The sequence below is a fragment of the Vulpes lagopus genome, chromosome 1 (assembly GCF_018345385.1).
Source record: "Vulpes lagopus strain Blue_001 chromosome 1, ASM1834538v1, whole genome shotgun sequence".
Taxonomy (NCBI): Eukaryota; Metazoa; Chordata; class Mammalia; order Carnivora; family Canidae; genus Vulpes; species Vulpes lagopus.
The window spans coordinates 135,750,870-135,767,656 of NC_054824.1; the positions used below are offsets into that span (position 1 = coordinate 135,750,870).

Here is a 16,787-nt window from a genome sequence, read left to right on the forward strand (position 1 = left end):
GAAATCTAGTTGTCATTTGATCAAGAATAATCTTATGTATCCAATCAGTTTGTTCACTTGGTAAATATTTATTTCATACCTATTAATTATGGAGAAGACAAGGACAAGTAACAACTGGTCTTTTTCCTCAATTTTCTTTTCTAAGCTATGTAGAGTATCGGCATTAAAAAAAAAAAGGAATACATGTTAAATTCAATGGCATAATTGTTTTTCATTTATGACGTTGACCTGATAATTAATTATATAGATAATATTTGAAACTCAAACTATATTCAGGGCAGTCAGGCATATTGAGTTTGACAATGTTCTCCATCCACCACCAGAAGTGTCTGCCTGGAACTTCAGAATGTGATTGACCCTAAATCCAACCACTTGTGTCATTATAAAAAGACCATATAAGGCACACACACACAAAAACTACATGAAGATGCAGGCAGAGATTGGAGTGATATAGCTACACATCAAGGACTGTCAAGAGACAAAAGAAGTTAGGGAAAGGCACCAAGGGATTCTTCCCTGTAGGCTTCAAAGGAAGCATGGCCCTGCTGATTCCTTAATTTTATATTTCTAGACTCCAGATCTGTGAGGGAATAGATTTCTGTTGTCTAGAGCCATTCACTTTGTGATAATTAATTATGGCAGCTCCAGGAAATTAATACAGTTGATATGTTTAATTGTTTTTGATAAATGATGCGCACCAAATACCTGGTCCAGAAATTGGGATAGGCAAAGTTTCAGCCTAACTTTTGATCAACCTAGGAAACATATTTATCAAGGTATATGTATATGTAATAAATTTGTTACAAATACAATTATCATTTTCCTGTTTATAGTTGCTTAGATGTTGATTATATTTATTAGTCTAGTCAGTAGATGCTAGGTTACATTGCAATAATAAAAATCTCAGTGTTTTGAAAAAAAAAATAATGTTATTTCTTGCTCACATACCCATAGAGTGAGAACAGGATACTCTTCTCTGCTTTTTCCTCACTCTGGAGCCCTATCTAAAGGGGAAATAAAAGGTCTGGAGGATCTAGAATTCACACTCAAATATCTTATTTCCACTGACAACCTGTTGGAAAGAACTGGGCACATTATTCAACTAACAAGAGGTCATGAAAAGCAATCCCACCAGGAGCCCAAAGGTAGAGGGCAAAAAGAACAGCAAACATGGCCACTGCGTCATGCCCAGTGTACTCTCAGATTCTTGAGACTATTATTTTTCCATGCTTCTACACTTTTGGACAGTATGGTAATCAAGTTTTTTGGTTGATGTATTGATGGATATTATTTGTCAAGCTAATTAATCAAGAAGCATATTTTAAATGACCAGATGAGATAGGTTTCTATTTTGTATTTGGTCTTATGATTCTCACTGCCTTAAAGCTGAATATGTTAATATACTGCCATTATAGGAAATATCAAGAGGAATTCAGGATATCATAAAGAAACTGATATGCAACATAATAAACCTGGTATTTCCCCCACCCCCGCATTTATTACTTCACATTTAGAATTTTTGCAATTGTAGTTACTTAAAGGATGAGAAAATTAAATGCATTTCTAAAAACAGAAACGATATTATTATGGGGATATGTGAGAAAATCAAATAGATTGAGTTCCAATAGCCAAGAAAAAGTTAAAAGGTGATTTGATGGCCTTCCTTAATTTATGACTGTCTTTGAACAGTGATTTTCTGAAGAAGATGCTGCCTAGTGGGTTTTCAAAATTATTCTGTTGTGTTTGACTTTTAACTATAACACAGTATGGAGAAATGTCTTTAAATGAGTGAAAGTAGCCATTCGGGTGAAGGTCCTAATAAATAGCATCTCCACAACTGGAGCACCTCAGAGAGAGCAACTGGGCTGGTTGAAATCTCACTAATCTCCTTTCATGAAGATGGCTCCAAAGGCAAAGAAGGAAGCCCCTGCCCCTCCCAAAGCTGAAGCCAAAGGAAAGGCTTTGAAAGCTAAGAAAGCAGTGCTGAAAGGCGTGCACAATCACAAAAAAGGAAGATCCGTCCGTCACCTACATTCCGATGACCCAAGACCCTATGTCTCTCAAGGCAGCCCAAATATCCTCGAAAGAGCGCCCCCCGGAGAAACAAGCTTGATCACTATGCCATCATCAAGTTCCCCCTGACTACTGAGTCAGCCCTGAAGAAAATAGAAGACAACACACTTGTGTTCATTGTGGATGTCAAGGCGGATGAGCACCAGATCAAACAGGCTGTGAAGAAGCTCTATGACATTGATGTGGCCAAGGTCAACACCTTGATCAGGCCTGATGGAGAGAAGAAAGCGTATGTTCCACTGGCTCCTGACTATGATGCTTTGGATGTTGCCAACAAAACTGGGATCATCTAAACTGTGTCCAGCCGGCTATAAATCTAAATATAAATTTTTTCACCATAAAAAGAAAAAGAAAAAGAAATCTCACTAATCTCTTGGCAGGAACTCTTTAAACTCTTTACCTCCCTTTACTGACCTGCATACCAATACGTCCACTTGCTAGTCCTCTTTCACTGAGGTGTATAAGTTTTTTCCTACTCCCAAGTCCCATGCCATTTTATCACACGAGCTGATTATGAGCTGAGTCTGAACTGGATTGGCATCTTTCCCTAAATTTATGCCAAATCCTGGTTTTTATTTGGCCAATGAGTTCCTGGTTAAGGTGACAGCTATTTACACAAGCAACACTTTTAAGTTTAAAGTATGATACCTTTCAGAAAAAGAAAATACTTAAATTAAGGCTTGAAGACTTCAAAGAAATGAAAGTATAATATGAAAATGATAAACAGAGATAGGCAGATTTTATGTGTTTTTCCCTCTCGGATCATACTGCATGGCTGTCATCTTTGGTATATCTAGGTAAGATCTGGCCTTTTATTCTCCTTATGGAATATGCTTTGAGGACCTCACACATTCACCATATAGTACGGTAAGTTGAAAATGCTTTTTATCTTGATTTTTACTGTTCAGCAATGAATGGTCAGAACAGTTGAGAGCTAAAAACGTTTTTGACAACACAAATTGTATGATAACACTCATTTAGCTATGGTCCTAACTGAAGAAAAAAATATAAGAATTTTCTTTCTTTCTTTCTTTCTTTCTTTCTTTCTTTCTTTCTCTCTTTTTCTCTTTCTCTCTCTCTCTCTCTCTCTCTCTTTCTTCTTCCTTTCTTATGTGGAGGCTGAGAAAAATTAAGGCCATTCCACCTCAAGTTTAGCATTAGCCCAAGTACAGCCATCTTAGGCCACTGTGAATAAGAGCTGAACTTTACAGGAAAAACTGCAGAATGTCCTCGGCAGGGAATCCCATATCATATCAGGAAGACAACAGAGCCCAAGCCAGTGGCAGAAAGTCCCATATTAGAATGAGAACAGAGCTCAATGCCCTGGAAAGCCCCATATCAGAATGTAAACAGAACTTGAGAAGTTCCTCCACCCCTTCTGAAAATCCCCTAAACCAGCTCATAAAAAACCCAGCTGTAACCCACTTCGGGGTCCAAGTTCCTGCTCCGCTGTGTCAGGTACACTTGGACCCAAGTTCGAGCTTGCTAATAAACCCTCATGCGCTTGCATGGGTGTCGGCTCCTTGGTGGTTTCTCAGATTCACAATCTTGGGCACAACACTTTCTTTCTTTCTTTCTTTCTTTCTTTCTTTCTTTCTTTCTTTCTTTCTTTCTTCCTTCCTTCCTTCCTTCCTTCCTTCCTTCCTTTCTTCTTTCTTTCTTTCTTTCTTTCTTTCTTTCTTTCTTTCTTTTCTTTCTTTCTCTTTCTTTCTTCTTTCTTTCTTTCTTTCTTTCTTTCTTTCTTTCTTTCTTCTTTCTTTCTTTTTCTTTCTTTCTTTTCTTCTTTTCTTCCTCCCTCCCTCTCTCTTCTTCTTCTTTTTTTTTTTAATGGGACCCTGACCTGAACCTTTACAGCTCTGTTAAGAAGCAAAAAACTAGGTTTAGTAGGGCATGTCAAGAGTACAGCTTTTTATGTGGAATCTAAAAAATAAAATGAATGAACAAAAAAAAAACCCAGAAACAGATCCATAAATACAGAGAAAAAACTAGAGGTTGCCAGAGTATAAAAGGGGGGGATATGGGCAAAATGCGTGGGAGGTACAGACTTCTAGTTATGGAATAAAAAATTCACAAGGATGAATTGGGTTATATGGTGATAGACAGTAGCTACATTTGTGGTGAGCATAGCATAATATACAGATTTGTCTAATCACTAGATTGCACACTTGAAACTAACATAACATTGTTTTACAACTGTACTTCAATTTAAAAAAAAAAAAGCATATAATCCCGGAAAAAAAGAGTTTTTTAGGCTTCTATGCGTACCTCTGTAAGAACAGGTACATCTCACAAATACCTGTGTTTCTGAGGTATTGCCATACTCTCCATTTGTGTAAAGAAAAACATTTTACAAATAAAATAAAAAGCACTTCTATTGCTTTGTCGCCATCAAAATAGCATATTCATTTATAGCAGTATCAGGGGAAAGTAGAATGGGGAGGCAGGGTTTAGAGGTCAGGTCTCTTGAAACCACTCTCTTCTATGTCATTTACTGCTAAAATGACCTTTGTCAAGTCATTACAGTTCCCCGGGGTTCACTTTCCACCTTCTTCAATGGCTAGATGTAATGAAACTGCTATTAAAATAACTTAACTAAATATCACTTACAGGATATTTTATCCCCTTCATTCATTCCTGTATCAGGGAGTAGTGACTAGGGACAATATCAAATACATTTAGTATTATATTTAAGAAATATTTTAGACCAGAAATTTTCACTTTTTTTTAATTTATTCTGAATTAATCTATTCAGATGTTTATATATATTCAACCTTTACCTTCCTATGTAATTTCTGGTGTTTTACTTTATTTCAGGTGGGTGAAAATACTGTTCTTCCCACTCGGTTTTTATGATCAATATGGTAAAGGCATATATTTCTAGAGGTATAAATTCCACAGACTCTGAGTGTCCCATTTAACTTGACACAAATTCTGTAAACTTTAGTTACCTGCTTTTCTAGCTTGGAGGAAATTAAAATTAGAAAATTCTAAGAAACTTTTCAGAGACATCGAATGAGACACAACTAACCTCAATCCAGGAAAACAAAAGTGTTTCCTGGGGGTAGAGGTGGGGCTGAAATGTTTTAAAATGCAGACAAGGACTGTGAATTTCATAATGTATGATTTTGTTTTGTGGATTTATTTATTAAAATAAATGGATTTTATATCTAAAGCATATGCAAGTCATTATTTGAAGCTACAAATGCTGATAAGACATAATCCATTTATTTACCCAAAGAAATTCAATTGGGAAATAAACCTAGACATAATACAGACACAATGAAGTGTTTGTGGGTATGCTAAGTATAGCCTTACTTTTGGAAGTGCTAATCGATGCAATCAGACTTGAGGTTCCTAATTCCAACCCAAGTTTTATGCCATGGGCCATTTTTATAATTAAGGTCTTACAATGGGTCTTACTTAGATAAGGCAGCAGGAAAGTCAATGATATGTAGAGGATAGGATATGAAGTGTCAGAATTTCATTGGTCTTAGTGACAAGAACTGCTCAAACATGACATGTAAGCTCAATGCAAGCAGAACAATGGGCAGAAGGCAATTATGTTGTTAGTAGGGATGCTGTGCAAGACTTCTCAGAGATTGTTCCTCACTTTTCTGGACCAAGAAATGATGAGGATGTCAAGGGGTGCTAGTTTGATGTCATTCCTTAAGTGGGAGTGTTTCCAGGGCCTTATCTCTGGACATTAGTGAGCAGAACTGTTGTTTATATAGTTCCTGATTCCTATAAGTGAAGAACTCAAGAGGCACCTGGGTGACTCAGTCAGTTAAGTGGCCAACTCTTGATTTTAGCACAGGTCATGATCTCAGGGTTCTCGGATTAAGCCCCACATCTGGCTCTACAGTCAGCAGGGAGTCTGCTGGAGATTCTCTCTCTTCACTCACCCTACCACTCCCCCTGGCCATGAGAGCTCTCTCTCCTTCTCTAAAATAAATAAATCTTAAAAGAAAAAAAGAACTCATGTTTGATGGGCATGTGGAAGAAAGTTATGCAGATGCTAGATGCTAGATGCCCAGTTAAACAAGGAAAGTTTCTTTAAAGCAAAACCTCTACTGCAGTATCTTTTGTCCATCGTATTGAAAACTGTGAGAACAATAGTTGAATCTTAAATTCATGAACACGTTAAAAAGGATTTTTTCAAAATAGAAAAAGGCAGGTACATCTATGAAGAGGCTTATTTTGGTTCAGGTATCTCCTTACTTGGCATTTTTAGGGGTGCAAACCTTATGGCATAAAGTAGTGTCTACAGGTAAGAAATGAATCAAGGAAACATGAGCAATGAGTCAGTTTATCTTATACCTGTCTAGGTTTTCCATGGTACAAAGGTCATGAGCAGTTCCAGTAAAAAGTCATTTAATCAATGGTTATTAATTAGAAAGGAAGTGCCATAACTGGCTGGGAACCCATCAAAAAGTGTGGATTCGGTATTTAGAAAGGGTCCTTTACTAGGTGGAGTATAAAATTTGAATTTATTAAAAACGAACAGAAAACAAGAAAATAAAATCTCTCTCAATAAAACTGTTCTCCTCTTCCTCTAGATTGTATAATATTGTTACTAAAGTAGATGGTATAGTTCAGACTCTGTAGAGTCCATGTGCAGTGAGTGTCTCAAGGTGCAAAGGATTAATAATAATAAAGGAGAGGTCTATGAGAAAAACAGTTTTTAATTTGGGATGAAGGAAAAATCAGTGCGGTCCTGGTTGTGAGTTGTCACACATCCTGGAAAGAGTGATTGCAATACGGAGGAGATATTTTCTTTGTTTTCCTGTTTGTTTGTTTGTTTTTTGCTTGTGTGCATGCATATACACATACATATGCATGCAAATTCATGGCATAGAATCCCAGATAATTCTCTCCTTGTTTAGAATGTTCACTATTGAGCCAGTCTTGAACCAGTTTTAGTTTCTACCAGGATGTATCATCCTACTCATCACCAGGCCAATAAAATCTCACAGTTAGCTAGTCAGATAAATCCTTGTCTTTTTTTGCATTAACGTAGAACTCTAAAAGGAGCACCTTATAGATAAGGGGGATACAGGTAATATGAGATTGCCTCATTAGAGCGCCATTAACACATCTCCTACTATGGGGCTCTGTTAGGATGTCTTCTCAATCTTTTCAGTTACATCTGAGACAAGAGTGACTGGTTTTGTTCAGCCAATTTCCCACAAAGAGGAAGCAACGTGCTATTTTGGTGTGCTTTTTGTTTGTTTGCTTTTTTATTTTTTACTTTTCCAGAAATGTTGTTGTTTGCTTTATAAAAGTCAGTGCGTGTGCCAGCCCAAATAGGGTAAAAGCAGGCTGTCCGGAGGTGCAGAAGCTGAGTGGCAGACTAGCCCTCTTCACCAACTGAATCACTTACTCCAAGCACAAGCGATTCAATTTTGTGCCTCAGCAAAACTGCAGATTACTACATGCTGTAGACCAGTGGGTTTCAACCCTGGCTGCAAATTAGAATTCCCTAGGGAGGTACTTTTAAATATCGATGCTTAGCAACCCCCCACACCTGTGGAATGAAGCCAGATTCCTTCAGGTTGTGTCCCTGGGATGTTTGTGCCTGTGTGTGTGTGTGTGTGTGTGTGTGTGCATGCGTGTTTATATGTGTGTTCATGTGGACATCTCTGAGCATATGTCTGCATGTGTGTTTACATGTATATGTAGTAGGTATATATGTGTACAGGGCCAGGGTGCTTGGGATCCCAGAGGATTCTTATACACGTGAAGGAATCAGGCCTGAGAATCAGAGATGTATACATCTTCATAAATCCTTGACCCAAATCTGAAACTATCAAATTTATGAATAAGGGAACACTATAACTTAATAAGAAATGAAGAATGCACAGTTAATAGTCTCTAAGAAAATAAAGTTACATAATAAATATTTTTAATGACTAGATGACATCTTCATTTCTGCACAGAGAGACCAAAAGGGGATTTGAACCAAGGCTAAAGTTTTTCTGGAAATGTTCACCTGTGTCCATCCTAATACATGAAGACATTAAGAATCGGCACCCCCACACTCCACACCAATACCATACCACAGGTAACCTTATCCTGAAAATGTTTTGAATTTGGAATGACAAATCATCATCACCTTAGCCTGAGAAATATTTTAGCAATAGATTTTAAATCGCATACATTTAAGGCACAGTTTTTCACAGAATACTTACCTTTACTACATATTTATCTCCTATTTATACTTACACATACAACCTGTGTGCAAAGCTTGCTAACGAGCTGAGAGAGAATCTTTGCCCACAGAGCAATAAAAGAGAATCAGTTCTGGGTAAATTTGGATATCTTGTCTTCCAGGATCTTCTAATTCTTCCTATGTCCTACCCAGCTTCTGTTCCAGGAGAGTTTTCCTTGGGCGGCTAACACCTTGCCTCAAGGTCATTATCACCTCTCACTAGTTACAGGACTGCATTATGCACCTCAAAATGGCTCCTTAATTTGTTTATCTAAGTACAGCTTTTCTCCTTAACCTCAGAGTCCTTGTGTGGCTGTTCTTTATCAGGCCTGATATTCTCTGACGTCCTATAGCTGCCAGGAGAGTTATATATGTCAGAGAGGATCATCTCTCAATTCCACCTCAGCTGAACATTGGTTTCTCCCACGGAACACATCTCATCACCTACTTTGCAAATTTTATACCCTTCTGGAAACACTGGTATTCCACCTGCCTGCAGTGGACACTGCAAAGGTTCTAGTTTCACTTAGGAATCTATTTTAAGATCATCAAGTGATTGACCAATCTCTTTAATATTTAGAAACATGATTTCCACATCACTAGTAAGTGATGTAAACAGGAAATAGGAAATACTTTGCAAATTACTTTTGTGGTTACTTTGCCTTAAATAAAATGATCTTGTTCACGCAGACTCCATTTGGTGGAAAAGTCACCTCTCCCTCTATCACCATCCCTCCAAAAAAGCAAATTTGAGACAGAGAGCAGGCTGCCAGACTGCCACTTCTACTACTGTCTCCTCAGGCCACAGGCACAATATATCTATGTAACTAGTTCACGTGTTTATATAAACACTTCAAAACACCCAATCAATCACTTCTTTCTAGCCAGCACTTTTCTTAGGGAAGTATATGCCCCTGACCTAGTGGAGACTCAATGTAACTCCTTTCTTTCATGAGCTCAGGGTTTAATGGGCCAAACACAACAATGGCACAGATGAGCAATTTCAAGGAGTTCTCATTATAACCAGGATCCGCGTTACAGAGATTCAGAGGACACATGTCAGAACACAACTCCTGCCTTTAAAGGTATTTTTTTTTATACAAGTATTACAAACAACGAAGCACACAAGGCTGACAGCTTTCTAAAGGTCGAAAAAGGTTATGATTCTCCTTCTAACTGTAAAACTCTGTATAAGTAGAAATTTAAGTTTCTATCTTCCAGAATGTTAACTTCAGTAACAGTACGTTCTATTAAAATCTACGCAATAAGCCAGACCATAATCTCTGGTCTGGGAGAGTAAGATCAGAGACTTTCTGGACATATATCTCCTTTTAATTAAATCAATATATAAATATATTTTATACTATGTAGTGCTTTTCAAATGCTTCCATTTCTCAGTTGTTCCCTGTACATATGCCACCTCTATCCCCCTCCCTTGTTTCTCGCCGATTCTTCTATAATCAGTCTCCTTGTTTTTTACTGAAAACCACAAATGAGAGCTGGGATTAGTGAAGTGTGCTTTAAGACCAGGAAGCTCTATCAGGAAATACAATCTGTCCTCCACAGACACAATATCTGTGGAAACGAAACAAAAAATTCTTTACTGAATCAACACTAACCACAGCATAGCCTGCATGGGGGAAGCAGACACACATTATCACAAAGGCTAAGGAGCATAAAACCACTGAGCCTGCAGTTGCAGGGTCATAAAATCTTGTTTTCTATTTGAAAAGCATTTAATGCTGGACATTTTGAATGCCTCATCTCAGAGAAAGCCTGGGTACAAGGGACTGAATAATTACATCTTGCAAAAGATGGGGAGTCATCATGTCAGAGAAAGCAGATGGTCTCCCCATCATTCCAATACCCCAAATCCAAACAAGCTCAGTGCGTTTTGACAATCCGACAGTTGATAGAGAAAAAAGCATTTCACTCTTAATTCTAAATAGAAGCAAGGGCCTGAAGATGAACACAGGGCTCTTCCAGGAACCGAAATGTAAACTCCCATCTCCACTGGGGTTGAGGGGATGGGACCAGACTGCCCACCCAGAGTGTGCCATATCTATTGGTACTAAATAGAGCTTAACAGAATATTCCAAATGGATCGCAGAGTTCAGGCTCATTAGAGGCAGTATATCACTTTCCTGAGGAGAATAGTTGGAGGTCGATATTTAGAATGCCTGTGAATTCTTTGGTGCGTGGGAAAGGTGTCCTAAAATATTACTAGAATTACCACCTGGAGTATGTATCAAATCAAAGATGAGTCTGTATTTAAGTTGGTTAAGTTGGTTAAGATCACCAATTACACACAAGCGTGTAGATTTGTAAAATTTCTCCTTTTGACAATTAGTCAACCTCTTAGAGATATTTCTCAGCACTCAAGTAAAGAATTAGGACTATTATCCAGAAACTCTAGGTTAAAATTCTTGGTTCCAAATGAGGACCAAAATGATAAGTTAATTGAACTGTACTGGAAAGGACAGAGGATGAGAAAACGATGTTGGATCTGTCCTTTTGAAATTGCCATTTCAAGATTTAAAGGTGTGTGCCTCCATTTCCTAACATGGAAAGGAACTAATAACATCTGTTTCATCTACAGGTATTAAAATAATGAAAATAAAATGAAGAAGTGAAAGTTTGTAGCAAAAGCACAAAATGGCTGTTCAGTGTAAAACTGACACAGTCCTAATTTTAGGCTCTTTTTTTAATCTCTCACTTTCTTCCTAGGCAGAGGCATCCATGCCTATGGCTATTGCCACTGCAAAGATGCTGAGAAGTCCCAAGGCCTTTTCTAAGAAAGACTTATTTTTAAATACAAATATTCCACCCCTACTCCAGAGCCTCACCTTAATTTTAGCATCCTCACCTCCACCTCCATGCATCCGTCAACCTGCCAGGCCACTGTCACTCTTACCCATGGCAGGAGGGAGATGGGACAGAGGGGAAAAGTTATCATTACACACTAAATACAGTTTTATTTTATTTTGCCCTTGTTTACTTTTTTATTTGATTTTCTTATTCCCTAGAGGTAAAGGTTTGACATCACCTTTCAAGATAACGTAATTCACAAGAGCTGGAGTTCATAAGGGGACTCTTGGTTACATTAAGGTAAAACAAACATATTCTCAAATGAAGCACAATTTGTTTTGCATTTATCGTAAAACAGTGCCTTCATTCAGGCTGAGTTATATTGCTGAACATTTGTTTTTTACTTCGAGAAATTTGTTCATTTTCTGGGCCCAGATGCCATTCAGTAAAGACCTCAAAAATCTGTCTCTCCTGAAAGAAGGTTGACAGTAGACTCTGTCACAAGATAGTGAGGTGGGGTCTGGGCTGGGGATCCAGGAAGCACCCACACTGACTTCAATCCAACCTGTTTACCAAGGAATCTCATTCCACTTGAGTCTAAGATGAGATTATTTTATTTCTTTTAAACATTACCCCAAAACATGCTAGGTTGAAACCCCTCGTCTTCTCTCCAACCTTTTAACAACATTCTGGAAAGATCCTATTACTTTCCATCTATTTTAAATATCAAAATTGGTCAGTCCACATGAAAAGTTCCATCTCTCTCATATGATGCTGAATGCTTTCCTTTGCTTCTGCTGGCTTAAGGGCTGGCTGGCACTTTTCACTTTCTTGCCATTGTCCTTTTCTTAAGGACTAGCTCCTCACAAATGAAGGACAAGGACAAAACAATGAAGGATAAGGGCAAATGTCCTTTATCTTATCTTACTGGGCATAATTTTAATCCTTTTCTGCTGATATCGCCTGCTTTTCTGCCTAACTTTGACCCATCACCTATGATGGCCTGTGTGCGGCAGGTGTCCATGCTATTCACACTCCTGGAGCCCAACTGTGTAATGCAAGGGGCTAATACAGCCTCCAGATCAATTAGAACACTAGCCAGCCTGCATGCTCTCTCTGCCCTAGGTTCTCACTTACTTTTTGCAACATGGAACTGTTCATTCAGAGGGCAGCTCTGTTGCTGCCACCTTCACTCTTGCTTCCACGGTGTTTTGCGGTGTCCATTTGACCTAGAGGTAAGTCATCTTTGCCAAGCCAATTGATATGAGTCAAGCTTGCTACATTTACTCTGTCTGCCTCCTCTCTTCAGTTTACTTTTCTTCCACTGGGGTAGATAGTCATTTGACTATCTCTGAAGATATCCAACATGGAAATGAGATCTAGTCTCCCCCTCTCACCAGTATCTCTCATCTCTTCATTAGAGATTTTCTTGGGCCTCCATGCACACACTCCTCATGAAAATAGTGACTCTCCCCTCAATACAAAGCTCACTTACAGAGCCTGGGTGAGATGAAGACAGCAGGGTAGATATATATTGTAGGAGGGTCAGCTGTGCTAACTTTTAATAAACCCTGGGAAGCTCTATCCTCAGTTGTTAGTGGCTTTTTTAAGATGGTGGTTTTCTTACCACATTTTTTGTTTTCAGGTGTATAAAGTACTTACATCTCACATCAGTTCTTTGGAGTCTGCACTCTGATACCTCTTGCTTCCTCACTAGTCCAGTTCCCATAAAGTAGCCAGAGAAGCCCCCTTAAATTCCACAATAACACCCAGCAAAATCAGGCACCTCCACCGCCTCTCTGAGGAATGTCACTTTAATTCTTCTTCTCTTTTTATGTTCTAATTATCTCTATATTTATGTGAACATCACTCTCTCTAGATATGTAGATATAGATGCAGACACTTTTTGTTTCCCAATTTGCTTATTATGTACAGTTTGCTTTCTTGCCTCAAGCTCTCCTGCCTGGACTGTTCTTTTCAGGAACCACTAGCCCACCACTAGCACCACTATTACTGGTTCACCTTAACCACGCCCTCTAGCTCCAGCCAAGGTAAGGTGCTCACAGGCAGCTAGGGATTAATGACCAGTGCCTGCCTTAGTCCCATTCATCTGTAAGTTTTCAGGTTAACGACACTCTTTAAGGTGCTTCTCTGTCTTTGTGATTAAGTTAGTTTGCCCCCTTTGCCCTTTTATAACTCTCATCATACTTGAAATTACTTGCTCACTGACTATGTTCTCTGTTAAATTATATGGTTCTTGAGGACAGGGGTCAATCTCATGGATCTATCTTGTTCACGGGTATATCCTTACTACCTAATGCATTTCCCTAACAGCTACTTATTTATTAAGTGAATTGATAAATGTATGGAGAATGGAAATACTTGTCATTAATTTTTATTAGATTTAGCAAATGATTGTTCAACCCTTCATTTGAATCTGCCCTTGGAGCTGTGAGGAACCTTATCGACTCTATCCTTCTCCACCTCTATTGATTTGGCTGCATATTCTTGGTTTCTATCCAGTCAGAGTCTGTTTGAGATTGCCACTGTATCCTCATTTCCATCTGTACTGAAGAGGCCGGTGAAAACACATATTTTTGAAATCAACAGAAAGTGAGTTTTACATATTTTTAAATTAGATCTCTTTGAAGTCAACATTTTTTTTAAATGAAATAGTGCTTTGAGCTCCTAATGTTTTGTAAATCTTAATTTTAGCACTGCCTACAGTGCATTTTTAAATGCTCTTTACAGGACAGTTTAAGTGGCCAAACCTAACATCAATCATTGTCTCTAAGACAAAAATCTTAGTTTTTAAACTTTCCTCATATGTGTGTTTGTTTAGTTTTTAATGCTTAACTTATAATGAACCAGAATTTTTCTAATTGCTTCTGACTTAAAACAATGAAGTTCTAGAGAATGCTTACCCTCAGCATATTTGTGCAGATGAAACATTGGCAGCACTCAAGAACCTTCTATCTGGTTCCCCATCACATTACGCTCATCTCTGGACCACACCACCACTGGCATAGTTAGTGCATCCTTCCACATTACATCACATTTCTTTGTTTTCTCTTTTCCTCTGGCATTTTTACTTAGCTGACCTGTCTGCTAATAGTACAAAGCCAAACCCTACTACTGAGGAGACTCAGAGGCCAAATACATCTTCCTCCTTATTTTATAGAACAGAGACCAAGATCCCCAGGACAATGTGATTCTCCTGTAGATCACAACTAGTTAAGGGAAGAGTCTTGGCTATAATATGGGGCTTCTCATACCCAGGCGAGTGCTCTTTCTACTATAAAACACGTGCATATTAAGTCAAGTATTCTGGAAGTAATTTACCATATTTGTTAGCTAACTAAATTGCAGATTGAAGCTGAAGGACTTGAATCACTTTAGTTCAGATATTCAAATCCCACTAATCAGTAAATGAAGTACATACAACTGAGGACCAGAGATGGGGGGAAATACCCAATTATAAAAATATTTGTAGGGGCACCTGACTGGCCCAGTTGATAGAGCATTTGACTCTTGATTTCAGGGTTGTGAGTTCAATCCCTGTGTTGGGCATAGAGACTAAAAACACTGTAGATAGCACAACTGAATAATTTCAGGGAAATCAGACAAAATTTTAAAAAATAATAAATCTTTCACCCCACTTTTTTTTCAGTCTGTTGTGTTTTTGGTTTGATTTCACTTCAAAGTGTTCAACTCCCCTGCCCTCACTTGGTCTTCAGAGAAGCCATCAGAATGCAGCACCAGGCTTCTCCCCCTGTCTCTCTTGCAGCTGCAATCCCACATTCCCCAACTGTCAGAGAAATCCCTCCTCCCAGAAACGGTAGCTGGGCGTCTTTCTCTGAAGTTTTGTGGTAGTGGTCAGCTGCTGTCACTAAGGATTAACTGGTCTCAGAATAACCAGAAACATAAATCAAAGTGGGAGCAGAAAAGACAGATCCTCCTCACCAAGTCCACGAAGGAAAGGAAATGCGGCATCTAGACTCTTTCATCTTCTCAGCCACACCCACACGTGGAGAGTCGGCTGCATTAGCACAGTCGTCTTCAAAGGCAGAGGACAGCAAAGCAAGAGGGGAGAAAAAAGAAAAAAAAAATCTTAATGACTAATTGGCAAACCATCTGTCTATATGTGTTATCTCCCTATGTTACCTTCACAATTTTCCTTTTTAAGTTCTCATTGATCTAAGCCTGAAGACATTAAAGGTTGTAATATATTCTGGTCTGCTCATCAGCAAAGTCATCCTAGTGTGTCAGGGCTGGGCAAGCCTGTCGTCCAAAGCCTAGGTTACCAATAAAGAAAACTGAAGGCCAACGGTTTAGATGACTTGGCCAGACTCCTGTATCTCCTTGGAGAAAGAGCCAGGGCTAATGATTCCATGTACTGAGTCCTTCCTCATACAGCCTTCTTGCTAGGACAATGTCTTATTAAAAAAATATCTTCCCTTTACCATATGGTACTTTATGCCTTTATTGCTGCCTTTTCCATCTTCCTAACTCCAGAGTGGAAGCCTTGGTTTCTACCTTCTTCCATCAAAACTTCCAATTAGAAAATGTTTTACATCTGTCTTTCACCAGTTAAGATGAATGAGATTCCCCATGCCACCTTCCCTGAGGGTGTGTTCATGTTTAGTCACGTAATCTGAGTTCTGGAATGGAAAATTTTCATGCCTGCTAAAGGGTTTGTCATCAGGACAGATTGTGGGAAGGGATGGGGGTGGGTTTTTTGACACTCTAGTCTCTGAGCTACTAATGTCTATGATTAGTAATAACAAAATTCACACATCACTTCCCTTTCAGAAACCCATGTAGGGGATCGGTTAGTAATTGTAAGATAGGCAAGTTCAGTTTCATAAGGTGATAGCCTGGAAGATCCCTCTAGGTTAGAACAGCATTCACCAGTGTAATGTAGAGTATTCCTACTTTTCCAGAGGACACGGTAAAAGGTTTCTCTATTTCTCATTCTCTCTTTTTTTAAATCTGAATAAATGTATCTTCAGTGTCATTGCTGTTGTGTGCATTTCAGGGTCTCTCTACTCTGCCTCAGACCTCCTGGGGACTCAGAAGAGGGAACATCTGTTTGTCTGTTTTACTCCCTTTTGCAGAACTTGCTAAATAGGGAAGAAGCTAAATTTTTAATGTTCCCGAAGCTCTGTGTGTGAAACGATGATATTGGGTTGCAATTGAAGAAGAGTTTTAAGACAGGCAATTTTATACCAACTTACATAATGCATGCCAAAGTGTGAGGCTGTTATGGAATCGCATCTGCAATTGTGAGCTGCATAATACAGCAATAGTATTTGAATATTATCAGATTGTAAATGGCGGAAATGTGGTATTAAGTGTTTGTGAGGAGTGAATTATGCCCTATTATATCACAGAGACCCTGGGAGCAGTGGAAGCAGCCGGTGAATGGCGGGTTTCTCTGATTTATTAACAGGGTTAGTTGACTGGGATTATGCTTATTTTTATGTGAGGCACCATCATCAGTTCTGAGGCTCTACTCTAAAGAGGACACACACAGAGAGGAGAGATAATACTCGCATGCCTCCCCTCATGCATGTCACAGCACCTGGAACATCAGCAATATTTGACTTTCTTTGGAAGCAAGTAAGAAACCTAGAGAAATACATAAAGAATGAAAACAAATCTCCACAAACTAGCAAGAGAGTTTGGGGAAAGCTGG

General features: G+C 38.7%; 1 pseudogene; it reads left to right on the forward strand.

The window, feature by feature from the left end:
* The first annotated feature begins 1,899 nt into the window (after positions 1 to 1,899).
* On the forward strand, positions 1,900 to 2,366 carry LOC121484288 (annotated as a pseudogene).
* Positions 2,367 to 16,787: the final 14,421 nt, after the last annotated feature.